General features: G+C 44.6%; 1 protein-coding gene across 1 annotated transcript in view; it reads right to left on the reverse strand.

The window, feature by feature from the left end:
* Positions 1-12,386, reverse strand: part of LOC126199142 (thymidine phosphorylase-like) — a 211,738-nt gene extending 199,352 nt beyond the window's left edge. Inside the window, exon 1 of the mRNA XM_049935898.1 lies at positions 12,295-12,386. The gene's annotated coding sequence lies outside the window, so the exon portion shown is untranslated. The remainder of the gene's footprint in view (positions 1-12,294) is intronic.
* Between the last annotated feature and the right edge of the window lie 1,226 nt (positions 12,387-13,612).

Raw genomic sequence — 13,612 nt, forward strand, 5'->3', positions numbered from 1 at the left:
GCTCAACATTGCTGGGTGCCACTGATGGACTGCTTCTACTGAAAAGATGTCACCTGTTGATCTGCTTCTACTGAAAAGATGTCACCTGTTGATGTCTGCACCTGCTCAACATTGCTGGGTGCCACTGATGGATTGCTTCTACTGAAATGGAGTCACCTGTTGCTGTGTGCACCTGATCAACATTGCTGGTGCCACTAATAGACTGCTTCTACTGAAATGGTGTTACTTGTTGGTGTCTGCACCTACTCAACATTGCTGGGTGCCACTGATGGACTGCTTCTACTGAAAAGATGTCACCTGTTGATGTCTGCACCTGCTCAACATTGCTGGGTGCCACTGATGGATTGCTTCTACTGAAATGAAGTCACCTGTTACTGTGTGCACCTGATCAACATTGCTGGTGCCACTAATGGACTGCTTCTACTGAAATGGTGTTACTTGTTGGTGTCTGCACCTATTCAACATTACTGGGTGCCACTGATGGACTGTTTCTACTGAAAAAATGTCACTTGTTGGTTTTTGCATCTGTTGACCATTGCTGGGTGCTACTGCTGGAACTGTCAACTGCTTATTCTTGAGCTATGGAAAGCGTTTATATGAATATTTGTATAAACCGATTTTTTGTGTATTACTGTTTGTGAAAAGTTATGAGACTCTTACCTGCACATATTCGTCATTGATGACGCTATTGATTGAACTGTTTAACCACATAATACTTGTGTAAACTATTATGTAAAGTCACATGTATGAAAGAATTTGTATTGCTTACTGTATTCTATATAATAGGTTATTGAAAGGTCAGTGCAAAGCCAAAATTTTATCTAGTTATATGATATTTACGTATTAATATTTTATTTTTGTCTGTATTTTTTTTGACGAATTTGGTGGTATTTTCACCACCAATGCTGGCAAAAATACCATCAAATTCTAGCCGTGGAGGAAGGGCATATGAAAGGTGGCTACACTGAGCCACAGCGCCAGAGATCGCTAGAGAGCATTGTTCCGCCGCCTCCACTGGCACAGTGTGTGTTGAGATGTCGTAGTAGTCAGTGCTTGTCGAGGACTCGGGGTAGTCAGTTCGTGTTCAGATGTGCTAGTAGAGAGTGCTTGCTGAGATGTGATACTGACAAGTTCTTGTTGAGATGTGGTAATAGCGAGTCGGTGTGGAGATATATTGTAATTATGAGAGTGATTTTGGGCAATATATGAAGGTAACGAAACTTGATTTATTTTTTATTATTTCCATGTTTTAAATAATGTGTCATTACAGGTTCAGTCAACAAAGCATCTGGCTTGTGTTCTTGGATTAGATTGTAATTGTGGTTCTCTTGAGTAATTATGGTATTTGTATTTTCTTTAATTAATTCAGTATAAATGGTATTTGAAATTCTTGTCTTTTGAAGAAGAACCGTGCCAGATGTGTACGTTGAGTCACACTCCCACACACAGAACAGTTACTCTTGTGCTTGTTGTTGCGTTGGTTTTATAGTTGCTGGGGACTTAATTAATTAATTGTGTTAATGAAAATTTCCATTTTATTCTTTGTTATTGTTCTAAGCAGTCAGATTGCGTAATAATAACAGTCAGGGCCAACCGTTTACGAGACATTGCGTAATCGGACAAACAGCTACTAAAGCAAAAATTAAAATTATTTTCATTTCATTTAATTAAGCCCCCATGCAATAGTCAAGGGTTAATATGATGTATTTCACTGTGTTTCTAAATTGGCTGGTTGTAAATAGTGAGGTACAAGATACTGGAGCGAGAGGTGGCCATTCTTGCAAGGATTAATCTTGAGGAGGATAACTGGTTGAGATTCAGTTGAAGCGATTATCGTGCGACACATAGCTGCGAAAACAGTATCGTTGGTGCACTGGAGAATGTGGGTAGATGGAGGGAAAAATTTAGGGCCGGATAACCGGACCGAGACTTTACGATTTTTCTTTGATGTGTAAATGCAGCTAATAAGAGGCAATTGTGAAAGCTAGTTTTAGTGTCTTCAGTCATGTTGATTATGTTGCTGGGATGATGCTTCAAAAATCAAGATGCGTAGCATCAGCCTACTGTTGAAATTATTGAAATTTTATTTGACGTTACTTTCTAACGTTGTCTGGAAGTAGAATAAGGGAGAACAAGCTGAAATTTGCTCACGCAGTGCTGGCACTACACATATGCTTTCTGGTTTGGCAGGACAGGACAACGCAGCAACTCCATTACTGCTGCGGCACACGCAGTACTGTATCGTTAGATGACGAAAGTTGGCAGCGACAGGGCACAAAACACTCGTGGCTCGAAGCTCGGGCACCTGAAAGGACGGGATGTCAAGAGAAGGAACCTGCCTCCCTCCGCCCCCTGGAGTCATGGGCACAGTTTTATTCATATACATATTCTTTAGGATATAGAAATTTTTAATGTCACCTATAACATTTAGTTCTTATGGCATGACATGTCCCGACACCGAACGATTCACTTATATAAAAAAATGATTATTTTAAGGGATAGACCACCCTCCTCCGAAACAATTCTGCTGATGTCCACGGTCCGAACTCAACCAATTTCCACCGGATACAGCTGCTCCAAAATGAGCACTTGTTCAGGACTTTGTGGACAAGCTACCAATATTGCGGAATAGAGCGGTTCACCTGTGCTATGGCCCAGGCCCTGCATGATATTTAGCTGCTGTTGTGCTCAACACCAAAGTACTGAAGAAGTGAGAAAGATTCTGCCCTCAGAGAAGGTAGGGTCGATTTAACTATCGGTATGATTATGCGCTAGCTGATACGGAATCGTGTGCAAATTCTGGAAGACTTCAAGATGATTCAGAAACATGTGTAGGAAATCAGAACACCATTTTAATGTTTCTCAAAGTAGACGGTGAAGACTGGAGGGGGGGGGGGGCACGAGTAATGTCAGTAAATGAAAAACAAAGAAATAACTGAAAGGAGTGGCAGAGAGTTGTACCAAAGCAGTATCGTGATAGGTCGACGGAATTGGACGCTGCACGGAAGACGAGATTAGGTGTCATCATCAGGTGTGATTGTAGCGCGCCGTGTGGCGACAAGAGCCGCGTGGTAGTATCCTTGCGCCTGTCCAATGGAACTTCTTTAATGTAAATGAATGCAAAACTTCCCAAGGGCGCATCTGCAGTAGTGCAACAGCAGAACTAAAGCGACACTCAGCTTGACTGCTCGGCAGCGTGTTGCATTCACTGACATCAAATAAGTGCAATTTGACAGGCGCACTGATACTGCCTTTCGGCTTGCCTTGCCACAGCCGCGGCAGAGAAAATACCAAACAGTTGCCAGTGCTACGTGAGGTCACACGTGATGTGAAGTGCGATGCGACGAAGTGGACGCCGCAGTCAGTTTGTTTCACATTTACGCGTGAAGTAGAGACGGTTTGCGATTTGTATTTCCAATCACAGTGTCTGAAATTTTGACTAGTGCTGTTCAAGACTGTTGCGTACATCTGCATCTACAGGGTAAATCCCGTAAGACTTGCACCGCAAATATTGCTGAAAGGGAAAATGCCACCGATGTGCTGCCTTCAAGAATGAATTGGCAGTCAGGGGCTTAATTGCTAGCCAGTAAACAGATTACAATAATACTTAGAACGTGTATTTTTTGTGCAAACATATACTTTCTTAAATGGAACAATGCCTCCTGACAGTAACAAACTAAGGCTAGAGTAAATTTGAATGTCAGTGGCGTAGGTTGCAGGATTCTAGTGCGAGTAGTTTTCGGCACAACGTATTTTGAAAAGTTTACAATATAATCAGCTAATTCTTGTTTGTTAGGTGAGATTACTTTACTTGTATCATCAGCAAAAAGAACTACCTTCGCATCTTCGTGAATATAGAGTGGCAAGTCATTAACATATATTAAGAACAATAGTAATGTTGCAAGATTCGATGATGGCAGCGTAGATTTTTCGAAACCGGTAATGGTAATAAAAAGAATTACTAGCGACCGTGGCAAACGCGATTCTTCAAGAACAATATAACTTTCAGATCGCTCCCAATGACTGATAAAATGTCAAGCATACGAAGCTGTTTTTAGTTATTATATATCTTGGGCATGCAGGTTAATCAAAAGTATATCCGGTATTTTGGCAATATAGTGGTTAAGTGAGCAACGTATGATTACAGTTGAAGTGAACGTGTTAAAACAAATCATGCCCCTATTTAGTTACCAGTCGGTCTTTGATCAGGCGCCGTACGGCTTTACAGGACGTATGAATTCTGAAGGCAAATATAACTGCTAGCTGGCATCACACGAAAAAAGAAACTGAAGTAGAGTACCAGAAACCTCCACTTACAGACCACTGAAAGGCGTCACTGATGACATTCTGTCACAAACATCCTAAAGTATCCGAAACGACAGCACACGTACTTACTATGTTCCAGAACACCTAAGATCCCGATCTCAAACTATCTTGAAGGTTTTCTTGACATCTTTATCGGTTTCCAAGACATGGAGGCTCAGTTACCCTACTTGTGCACGTAAGTTACACACGTAAAATCCAGTGTGAGGCGGGAACATAGTTTATAAAGTGACGTAGCATGGAAAAAATATGCTGTAAATATCTCCATTATAATCTGGGAACCGCATGTTGTAGTACTGGAGCCCATGCAAAGTTATTTGGCATATAAAATCCTGTCTGAGGCGTAAAATCTGTTTTGCGTGGCTTCAGTTTACTAAGTAAACTATCTAAATTTTACTGACCAGTACATTCATTTTCATGACTTACACACCCTGCTGCGCCGGCCGGAGTGGCCGAGCGGTTAAAGGCGCTACAGTCTGGAACCGCACGACCACTACGGTCGCAGGTTCGAATCCTGCCTCGGGCATGGATGTGTGTGATGTCCTTAGGTTAGTTAGGTTTAAGTAGTTCTAAGTTCTAGGGGACTTATGACCACAGCAGTTGAGTCCCATAGTGCTCAGAGCCATTTTGAACACCCTGCTGCATCACGGAAAAGAAGGGAATAACGGCAAAATACTCTTCAAATGGTTCTAAGCACTGTGGGACTTAACAGCTGAGGTCATCAGTCCCATACACTTAGAACTACTTAAACCTAACTAACCTAATGACACCACACACAGCCATGCCCGAGGCAGGATTCGAACCTGCAACCGTAGCAGCAGCGCGGTTCCGGACTGAAGCGCCTAGAACCGCTCTCCCACAGCGGCCGTCAAAATACTCTTATCGGAGCACAATAAATGCGAATATCTTCCTGTTTATTTTAAAGATTCTGACTGAGAAGTTGGATACCAGCTGCCTCATTCTAGCTTCCTACCGCCTTCAAGAATTTTCCCAAAACTTTTGACATGCGAACATACTCGCACTTTTTTGAACATGTAAATCACCTCAAACTCCCACAAGCTCCTCTATCTGTAACTTTCTCATGCCCGCTAGTCCATGGCTGTAAGTCGCCCATGCCAATCCACTCTCTAGTTACCATTTCTCACCCACTCATTTAGCCCAACTCATTCTTATTATATCTTTTTCTGTCACTGTTTCCTTTGTCACAGCTAAAGTCACCTTTATTCTGTCCTGCTACTACAGTCTCCTCCCCTGTCACTACCTCTCTCTCTTGTTCTCTCTTATTGTTGACATCTCATTCCTACACCTTGCGTCTCTTCTCGCTGCAATTATATCGCTCTTCCTCATTGTCACTATCGTATACTGTGTGTCTCATTACCACTGGCTTTCACTCTCTTCTACTTTCTCTTCATTGCTCCCCTACTGGCATTCACTGTCTTCCCAGCACTGTTGTGTCACTATGTCCCACACACTGTCTCCCTCTCTTTCTCTCACACTGTCTCCTCCGCTCTTTCTACGCCGAAGAGCCAAAGAAACTGGTACACCTGCCTCATATCGTGTAGGGCCCCCGCGAGCACGCAGAAGTGCCGCAACACGACGTGGCATGGACTCAACTATTGTCTCAAGTAGTGATGGAGGGAACTGACATCATGAATCCTGCAGGACTATCCATAAATCCGTAAAAGTACGACGGGTTAGAGATCACTTCCGAACAGCATGTTGCCAGGCATCCCATATATGCTCAATGATGTTCATGTCTGGAGAGTTTGGTGGCCATCGGAAGTTTTTAAACTCCGAAAAGTGTTCATGGAGCCACTCTGTAGCGATTCTGGACGTGTGGGATGTCGCATTGTCCTGCTGGAATTGTACAAGTCCGTCGGGAGGCATAATTAACATGAATGGCTGGAGCTTATCAGACAGGATGCTTACGTACATGTCACCTGTCAGAGATGTATCTAGACGTATCAGGGGTCCCAAATCACTCCAACTGCACATGCCCCACATCATTGCAGAGCCTCCACCAGCTTGAGCAGCCCCCGCTGACATGCGGTGTCCATGGATACATGAGGTTGTATTCGAACCCGTACAAGTGAGACAATGTAAGAAATGGTTTGACATGGTTCTTCAGCAAATACTTGCACGCTGCAAGTAGGGAAGTACATGGATACAGAAATAAAAATCTTCAATTCGACCAATGTTAATACGAAACATAGTAGAATACTCTCATGTGCCTGTCTGTAAGCATTACTTACGAATGATTTCAGGAGGTCAAGTATTAACGTAGCATGCTGAATCGCAGAGTTCCATTTTTCAATATCCCCATGGTTAGCATTTCCAGAAAAGGACTACAGAACTCTTCCACCTAAAGTGAACCAACGAACAACGTGGACGAACATGTGATAATTAATTATTTCTCAACAAAAGCTAGTCAGCCACGTGCCGAGTTTGCTATAAAAACGGGATTAACTGCGTTAACTGGCGCGTCAACTGTTCAGACTGTTGTTTTGCCTCCCGTGCAGCGGCAAGTTCAACAAACGCGGTTACTTGGAAACGGTAAGGAGCGAAAAATAAAAATAAGGAAATCGTTCAAATAATACTCGACACTACGGGTGTGTGCCCTGCCTCAACGGGTGGTTCTAAACTTGATGATTGCAAAGATAGAGTCTACACCTGCGCTAGCGACAGTTACGTACTGAGAAGTGACATTTACGCTGAAGAGCCAAAGAAACTGGTACACCTGTCTAAAATCGTGTAGGGCCCCCACGAACACTCAGGAGTGCCGCAAAACGACAAGCCATGTGCTCGCTTAATGTCTGAAATAGTGCTGGAGGGATATGACACCATGAATCCTGCTAGGCTGTCCATAAATCTTCAAGAGTACGAGGCGGTGGATATCTCATCTGAACCACACGTTGCAAGGCATCCCAGATGTACTCAATAATGTTCTTGTCAGGGGGGATTGGTGGCCAGCGGAAGTGTTTAAACTCAGAAGAGTGTTCCTGGAGCCACTCTGTAGCAGTTCTGGACGTGTGGGGTGCCGCATTGTCCTGCTGGAATGGCCCAAGTCAGTCGGAATACACAATGGACATGAATGGATGCAGGTGATCAGACAGGATGCTTACGTACGTGTCACCTGACAGAGTCGTACCTAAACTTGTTAGGGGTTCCATATCATTACAACTGCACACGCCCCACACCATTACAGAGCCTCCACCGGCTTGAACAGTCCCCTGCTGACATGCAGGGTCCATGGATTCATGAGATTGTTTCCATACCCGTACACGTCCATCCGCTCAATATAATTTGATAAGAGACTCGTCCGACAAGGCAACATGTTTCCAGTCATCAACAGTCCAATGTCGGTGTCGACAGGTCCATGCGAGGGCCAAGCTTTTGTCGTGCAGTGATCAAGGGTACATGAGTGGGCTTTCGGCTCCGAAAGCCTTTATCGATGAAGTTTCGTTGAATGGTTCACATGCTGACACTTGTTGATGGTCCAGTATTGAAATCTGCAGCAATTTGCGAAAGGGTTGCACTTCTGTCATGTTGAACGATTCTCTTCAGTCGTCATTGGTCCCGTTCTTGCAGGATCTTTTTCCGGCCGCAGTCATGTCGGAGAACTGATGTTTTACCGGGTTCCTGATATTCACGGTACACTCGTGAAATGGTCGTACTGGAAAATCCCCACTTCATCGCTACCTCGGAGATGCGGTATCCCATCGCTCGTGCGCCTACAATAACAACACGTTCAAACTCACTTAAATCTTGATAACCTGCCATTATAGCAGCAGTAACCTATCGAACAACTGCGCCAGACACTTGCCTTAAACAGGCGTTGGTGACCGCGGCTCTGTATTCTGCCTATTTACATATCTCTGTACTTGGATATGCATACCTACAGCAGTTCCTTTGGCGCTTCAGTGTATAACACAAGCACTGTCTACTATGTTCCAGTAGGTATGTTAAGTCCCATAGTGCTCAGAGACATCTGAACCTTCTTTTGTTGCGAACAATTCGTGGCTCTTGCATCACGGTAACGCACCTACCCTTTCATACCTGTTGGTGCTTGACTATCGCACAAAAAAACGAAATTGCCGGCCGCGGTGGTCTCGCGGTTCTAGGCGCGCAGTCCGGAACCGCGCGACTGCAACGGTCGCAGGTTCGAATCCTGCCTCGGGCATGGATGTGTGTGATGTCCTTAGGTTAGTTAGGTTTAAGTAGTTCTAAGTTCTAGGGGACTGATGACCACAGCAGTTGAGTCCCATAGTGCTCAGAGCCATTTGAACCATTTTTTGAAAAAACGAAATTACTGTGCTGCCTCATCGTCCGTACGCTCCAAATCTAGCCCCTGCGGACTTTTTTTTATTTCCAGAGTTCAAAACCCTGTTGAAGGGACTAAGATTCGCAGCGATAGATGACATAAAAGAAAATTCGCAGACGGCCCTTCGCGCGATCCAGCAAGAGGCGCATCAATTGTGGAGGAGAGAATTTCGAAAGAGCCCATGCACAATAAGTAAAAGGTAAACGTAGAGAAATTTTGTGGATAAAGTTCCGGAATTTTCTGAACAGACCTCGTATTCGCATTTTTTATGCTGTGGTAATATTTTTACGCTGGTTGACGTATCCGTAGCTTAGAAGCTACAGTCGCGGACAGCCCACGACTTATTGTCTATTAACAACGTAATTTACACAGTTACTGTCGATACACTACCGTCTCATTCTTGCTCGGTAGTGAGAAACCCCGTCCAAACGGAGCGCGCACGAATGAATCGTTACTTTCGATGTTCAGACACTGCACGAATTGGTTCATTGCTGCGGGGAACTGACGTGGTTTGTCGTCCACACCGGAAGCGCCTTGCTGCGCCGCACCCATTTTCCTGGTGATGCGCGGTGCGGCGCAGCGCGCCTTGTGTGTACAGAGCATAATACGGCTGCGCTGCGCACATAGTACAAGGTTTAGGCTGCGGTCACAGTGGTACAGACATAGGCGGACTGCACCGCCGACCGACTTCGACCGGAGAAGCCCGATCGTTTCAAATCAGTTCGCCTTTACGTGCACGACAGTCCACTGTTTCCGATATGATAGTGAAGTGGAAACGTGAAGGGATATGTACAGCACAAAAGCGTACAGGCCTGCCTTGTCTGTTGACTGACAGGGACCGGCGACAGTTGAAGTGGGTCGTTATGTGTAATAGGCAGACATCTATCCAGACCATAACACAGGAATTCCAAACTGCATCAGGATCCACTGCAAGTACTATGAGAGTTAGGCAGGAGGTGAGAAAACTTGGATTTCATAGCCGAGTGGCTGCTCAAAAGCCACACTTCACGCCGGTAAATGCCAAACGACGCCTCGCTTGGTGTAAGGAGCGTGAACATTGGACGACTGAAAAGTGGAAAACCGTTGTGTGGAGTGACGAATGACGGAAGACAACGTGGCGATCCGATGGCAGAGTGTGGGTATGGCGAATGCCCGGTGTTCCTCATATGCTAGTGCGTGTAGTGTCAACAATAAAATTCGGAGGCTGTGATATTATGGTATGGTCGTATTTTCATGCTGGGGGCTTGCATCCCTTGTTTTGCGTGGACTATCACAGCACAGGCCTACACCGATGTTTTAAGCACCTTCTTGAAACCCACTGTCGAATAGCAATTCGGGGATGGCGATTGCATCTTTCAACACGATAGAGCACCTGTTCATAATGCACGAATAACATTCCTGTAATGGACTGGTCTGCACAGAGTCCTGATCTGAATCCTGTAGAACACTTTTGGGATGTTTTGGAACGCCGTCTTCGTGCCTGGCCTCACCGACCGACATCGGTACCTTTCCTCAGTGCAGCACTCCGTGAAGAATGGGCTGCCATTCCCCCAGGGAACCTCCAACACCTGATTGACCGTGTGCCTGCGAGAGTGGAAGCTGTGATCAAGGCTAAGGGTGAGCCAACACCATATTCAATTCCAGCTTTTCCGATGGAGGGCGCCAAGAATTTATAAGTCATTTTCAACCAGGTGTCCGGATGCATTTGATCACATAGTATATACTGTCAGTCTTTTTGTTGTGCCTATCTGCGACTCAGCATCTCAGCTATATGGTGAGCAATTGGCTTTCAGGTCGTTACCATGCAGCCATATCACTAACGGAAAAATGATACGATAGTGTGTGGGAGGTGATTGTCTTGTCAGCTACGACGATACGAACGAAACGACAAACCAACACCCAGTTCACGAGCGGAGAAAAATTTCCAACCCGGCCAGAAATAGAAGCCTGGTCCCTTCGATTAGGAATCTGCCTCGTTGACTGCGCAGCTACCGAGGCAAACGATTAGCAAACATTTCGAAAACTTTCTCACACTTTCACACAGGTAACACTACATGCAGTACACGGAGTACACAATTTCCGTCCTGGGTAGTGGAGGCGGTGGTGGTTGATCTGGTGGGAGGGGACCAAACAGCGAGGTCATCGGTTCCACGGGATTAGGGAAGGATGGGGAAGGAACTCTTCCGTGTCCTTTTAAAGGAACCGTTCCGGCATTTGCTGAAGCCATTTAGGGAAATCACGGAAAATCTAAATCAGGATGGCCGGGCGTGGGTTTGAACCGCCGTCCTTCCGATGCGAGTCCCGTGTGCTAACCACTGCGCCACCTCGCTTGGTCGGGTGGTGGGAGTGGAAGGAGGAGGGAAGCGGTGGCGACGAGAAGGGTTGTTTAGCGCCCGAAACCCCCCCCCCCCCCCCCCCCACACACACACACAAGAAGGGCGTGCGGCAACGATACACCATTAACAATGCCAGATCCAGATTAACATGCCCGCCTCGTGACGATACGGCATAAACACCAAAGAAGAAGAAGAAGACGACATTTCACAACACATAACAGAACTTGGCTGATACATGTCAAATGAACGAGGAGACGTTAAAAATTGATTGACCCTTTTTATTAGTAGAGGAGAAGAAAAAGAAAACAACAAAAATGGTTCAAATGGCTCTGAGCATAATGGGACTTAACATCTGAGGTCATCAGTCCCCTAGAACGTAGAACTACTTAAACCTAACTAACCTAAGGACATCACACACATCCATGCCCGAGGCAGGATTCGAACCTGCGACCGATGCGGTCGCGCGGTTCCAGACTGAAGCGCCTAGAAAACAACAAATGACGTACCAAATAGAAGTGTAGCCAAACGCGACCATTGTACTGTACATTATATACGGGACAGATACGAACTCTGATTAAAGCTTCTACTGTAGAGACTGAAATTTTTGAGCATTTTGTATAATGCAATCTTCGTATCACACACAAGGAGTATTTTAGTTCCCTATTATTTCCGTAACATACGTTTGTTACAAAAATCATCCTAGATAGCCTTTTGAACATTTTTCCTTCCTATGCGCTGATAATGTCCATAAAGGATGTTCATTGTTATAATGGTTTAAGGAATACAGAAATTAGTCTACTTGTGACTCTGCTACTTCAGATGCAAGATTTAATGATACTACTTACGTATCATAACATATCTACAGTGTACGTTAAGTTTCAAAATTGATCTGCCATACAAGTAACAAACTCAGAAATATGCAGCAGCTATATTCATCCTTTGAGTGCCTAAGGCAGTAGCAGTCAACCCGATACTTACCGCCCACTAGAGGGCGTTCAAGTTTTAATGGTGCGTGGTAGGTGGTAGCGGTTTTAAAAACATTTTCATTAGGTTCCCATAAAATTTTTATTTAAAATATTTCCTAAGTAATTATTATTGTTATATGATTTAACAGGTTGTGAGTCCATAAATTTTACAAAATAAAATTATTTTCCCCACTTTATAAACCATCATTTCTGTGGAACCTGCGGGCGGTTAGAAAATTTTACAACTAACAGAGGTAAAAAAGTGGGCAGTGGGTATAGAAGGTTGACTACACCAAACATAATGTTTTCCAGACTAGCAGTGGACACTATTCTTTACAGTGGTACTTACTGAGTGGGCGTGGCGCTGCGGATCAGACGTCGTGTTCGCTATTCGCGAAGTGGCGCCCAACTGCAGCATACAGGCGAGACGCCGTCCTTGGGCTACTCGCCTTGGGCTGCTCGTGATATCATCAGTGCAGCCAACATTTCCGCGTGGAAAACAAGTGTGTCAGAGACACTGCTATTGCTTTAGTTTGTGGAACGTCGTACGTGAAACTGTTGCATATTTTATTTTATTTTTTACATTCCCGTCCCGTCCGTCGACGACGAGGTCATTGGAGATGGGAAATGACTTCAGGCTGGGTAAGGCAATACTTTATATATATATAAAAAAAGAACTCTGGCGGGAACAACCGAGTGGCAACAATCCATTCAGACGGTTGTTGGAAAACAATCGAATCATTTGAGTGTAGTTTTAATTATCGGTTGAATTATTCATTCAGTCTTCTGAGTGTCACCTGTCTGTATGCAGAACCAAGTCAAAACAATCGACTGTAGCGTTACAAGTGTGATTCAGAGGAAAATTATTAACTATGACGCAAATAAGGTATTACAGATATACCATTTTCGACAGAGTAAACATGGCGTGTAATGGACGCACTTCACCGCTTCGGAGGTGCGAGAATACTTTCTGAAAGAGTTCTTCTGGTTGTGAATACAGCCATACATACAACGTGTGTTTCACCGCTTTAGCCATTCTGAAATGCTTGCCTCCCAGCTCCCAGTGCCTCTTTAAGCCATTCACACACATGAAAGTAATTCAGGGCCATGTCTGGTGGGTAAAGTAGATGTTCGAGACGATCAAAATTCATATCCTGTATTGTTACTACAGTTGAACGGGCAGTACTGTCATGTTGCAACAAAACACCTGCTGTCAGAAGTCCTCCTCATTTATTCCTGGTTGCCGGGCGAAGGTGATTTCGTAGCAGAGTACGAATCACTCGTTACCGTTAATTCGTTTTCTATGTATTGCTCCAGACTTACCCCTCTTGTATCCCAAAATGGAGTGAGTAATTTTTCCTGCCTGTGGTAGCGTGCGGAATATCTTTGATTTTGGCGAAGAGTGAAGGCGCCGTTCCTTGCTCGATATTTTCGCTTCAAGTTGGTGACAATGGACCCAGTTTTCATCTCCTGTAACAACTCCGTCCAGAAACCAACTATACTCCGTTCATTATAAGAATAAACCTGATGTAAACAAACACAAACGCAATGATTGGTCAGAAGCCGTAGAACACGTACACCGGTGTTGTTGCGCTCTTGGAAGTAGATCCTACTTATGCATTAGAAATGTTATTGTTAAGTAACGTAGAATGAAACTCTAAGATATT

Source organism: Schistocerca nitens, chromosome 8 (assembly GCF_023898315.1).
Source record: "Schistocerca nitens isolate TAMUIC-IGC-003100 chromosome 8, iqSchNite1.1, whole genome shotgun sequence".
Taxonomy (NCBI): Eukaryota; Metazoa; Arthropoda; class Insecta; order Orthoptera; family Acrididae; genus Schistocerca; species Schistocerca nitens.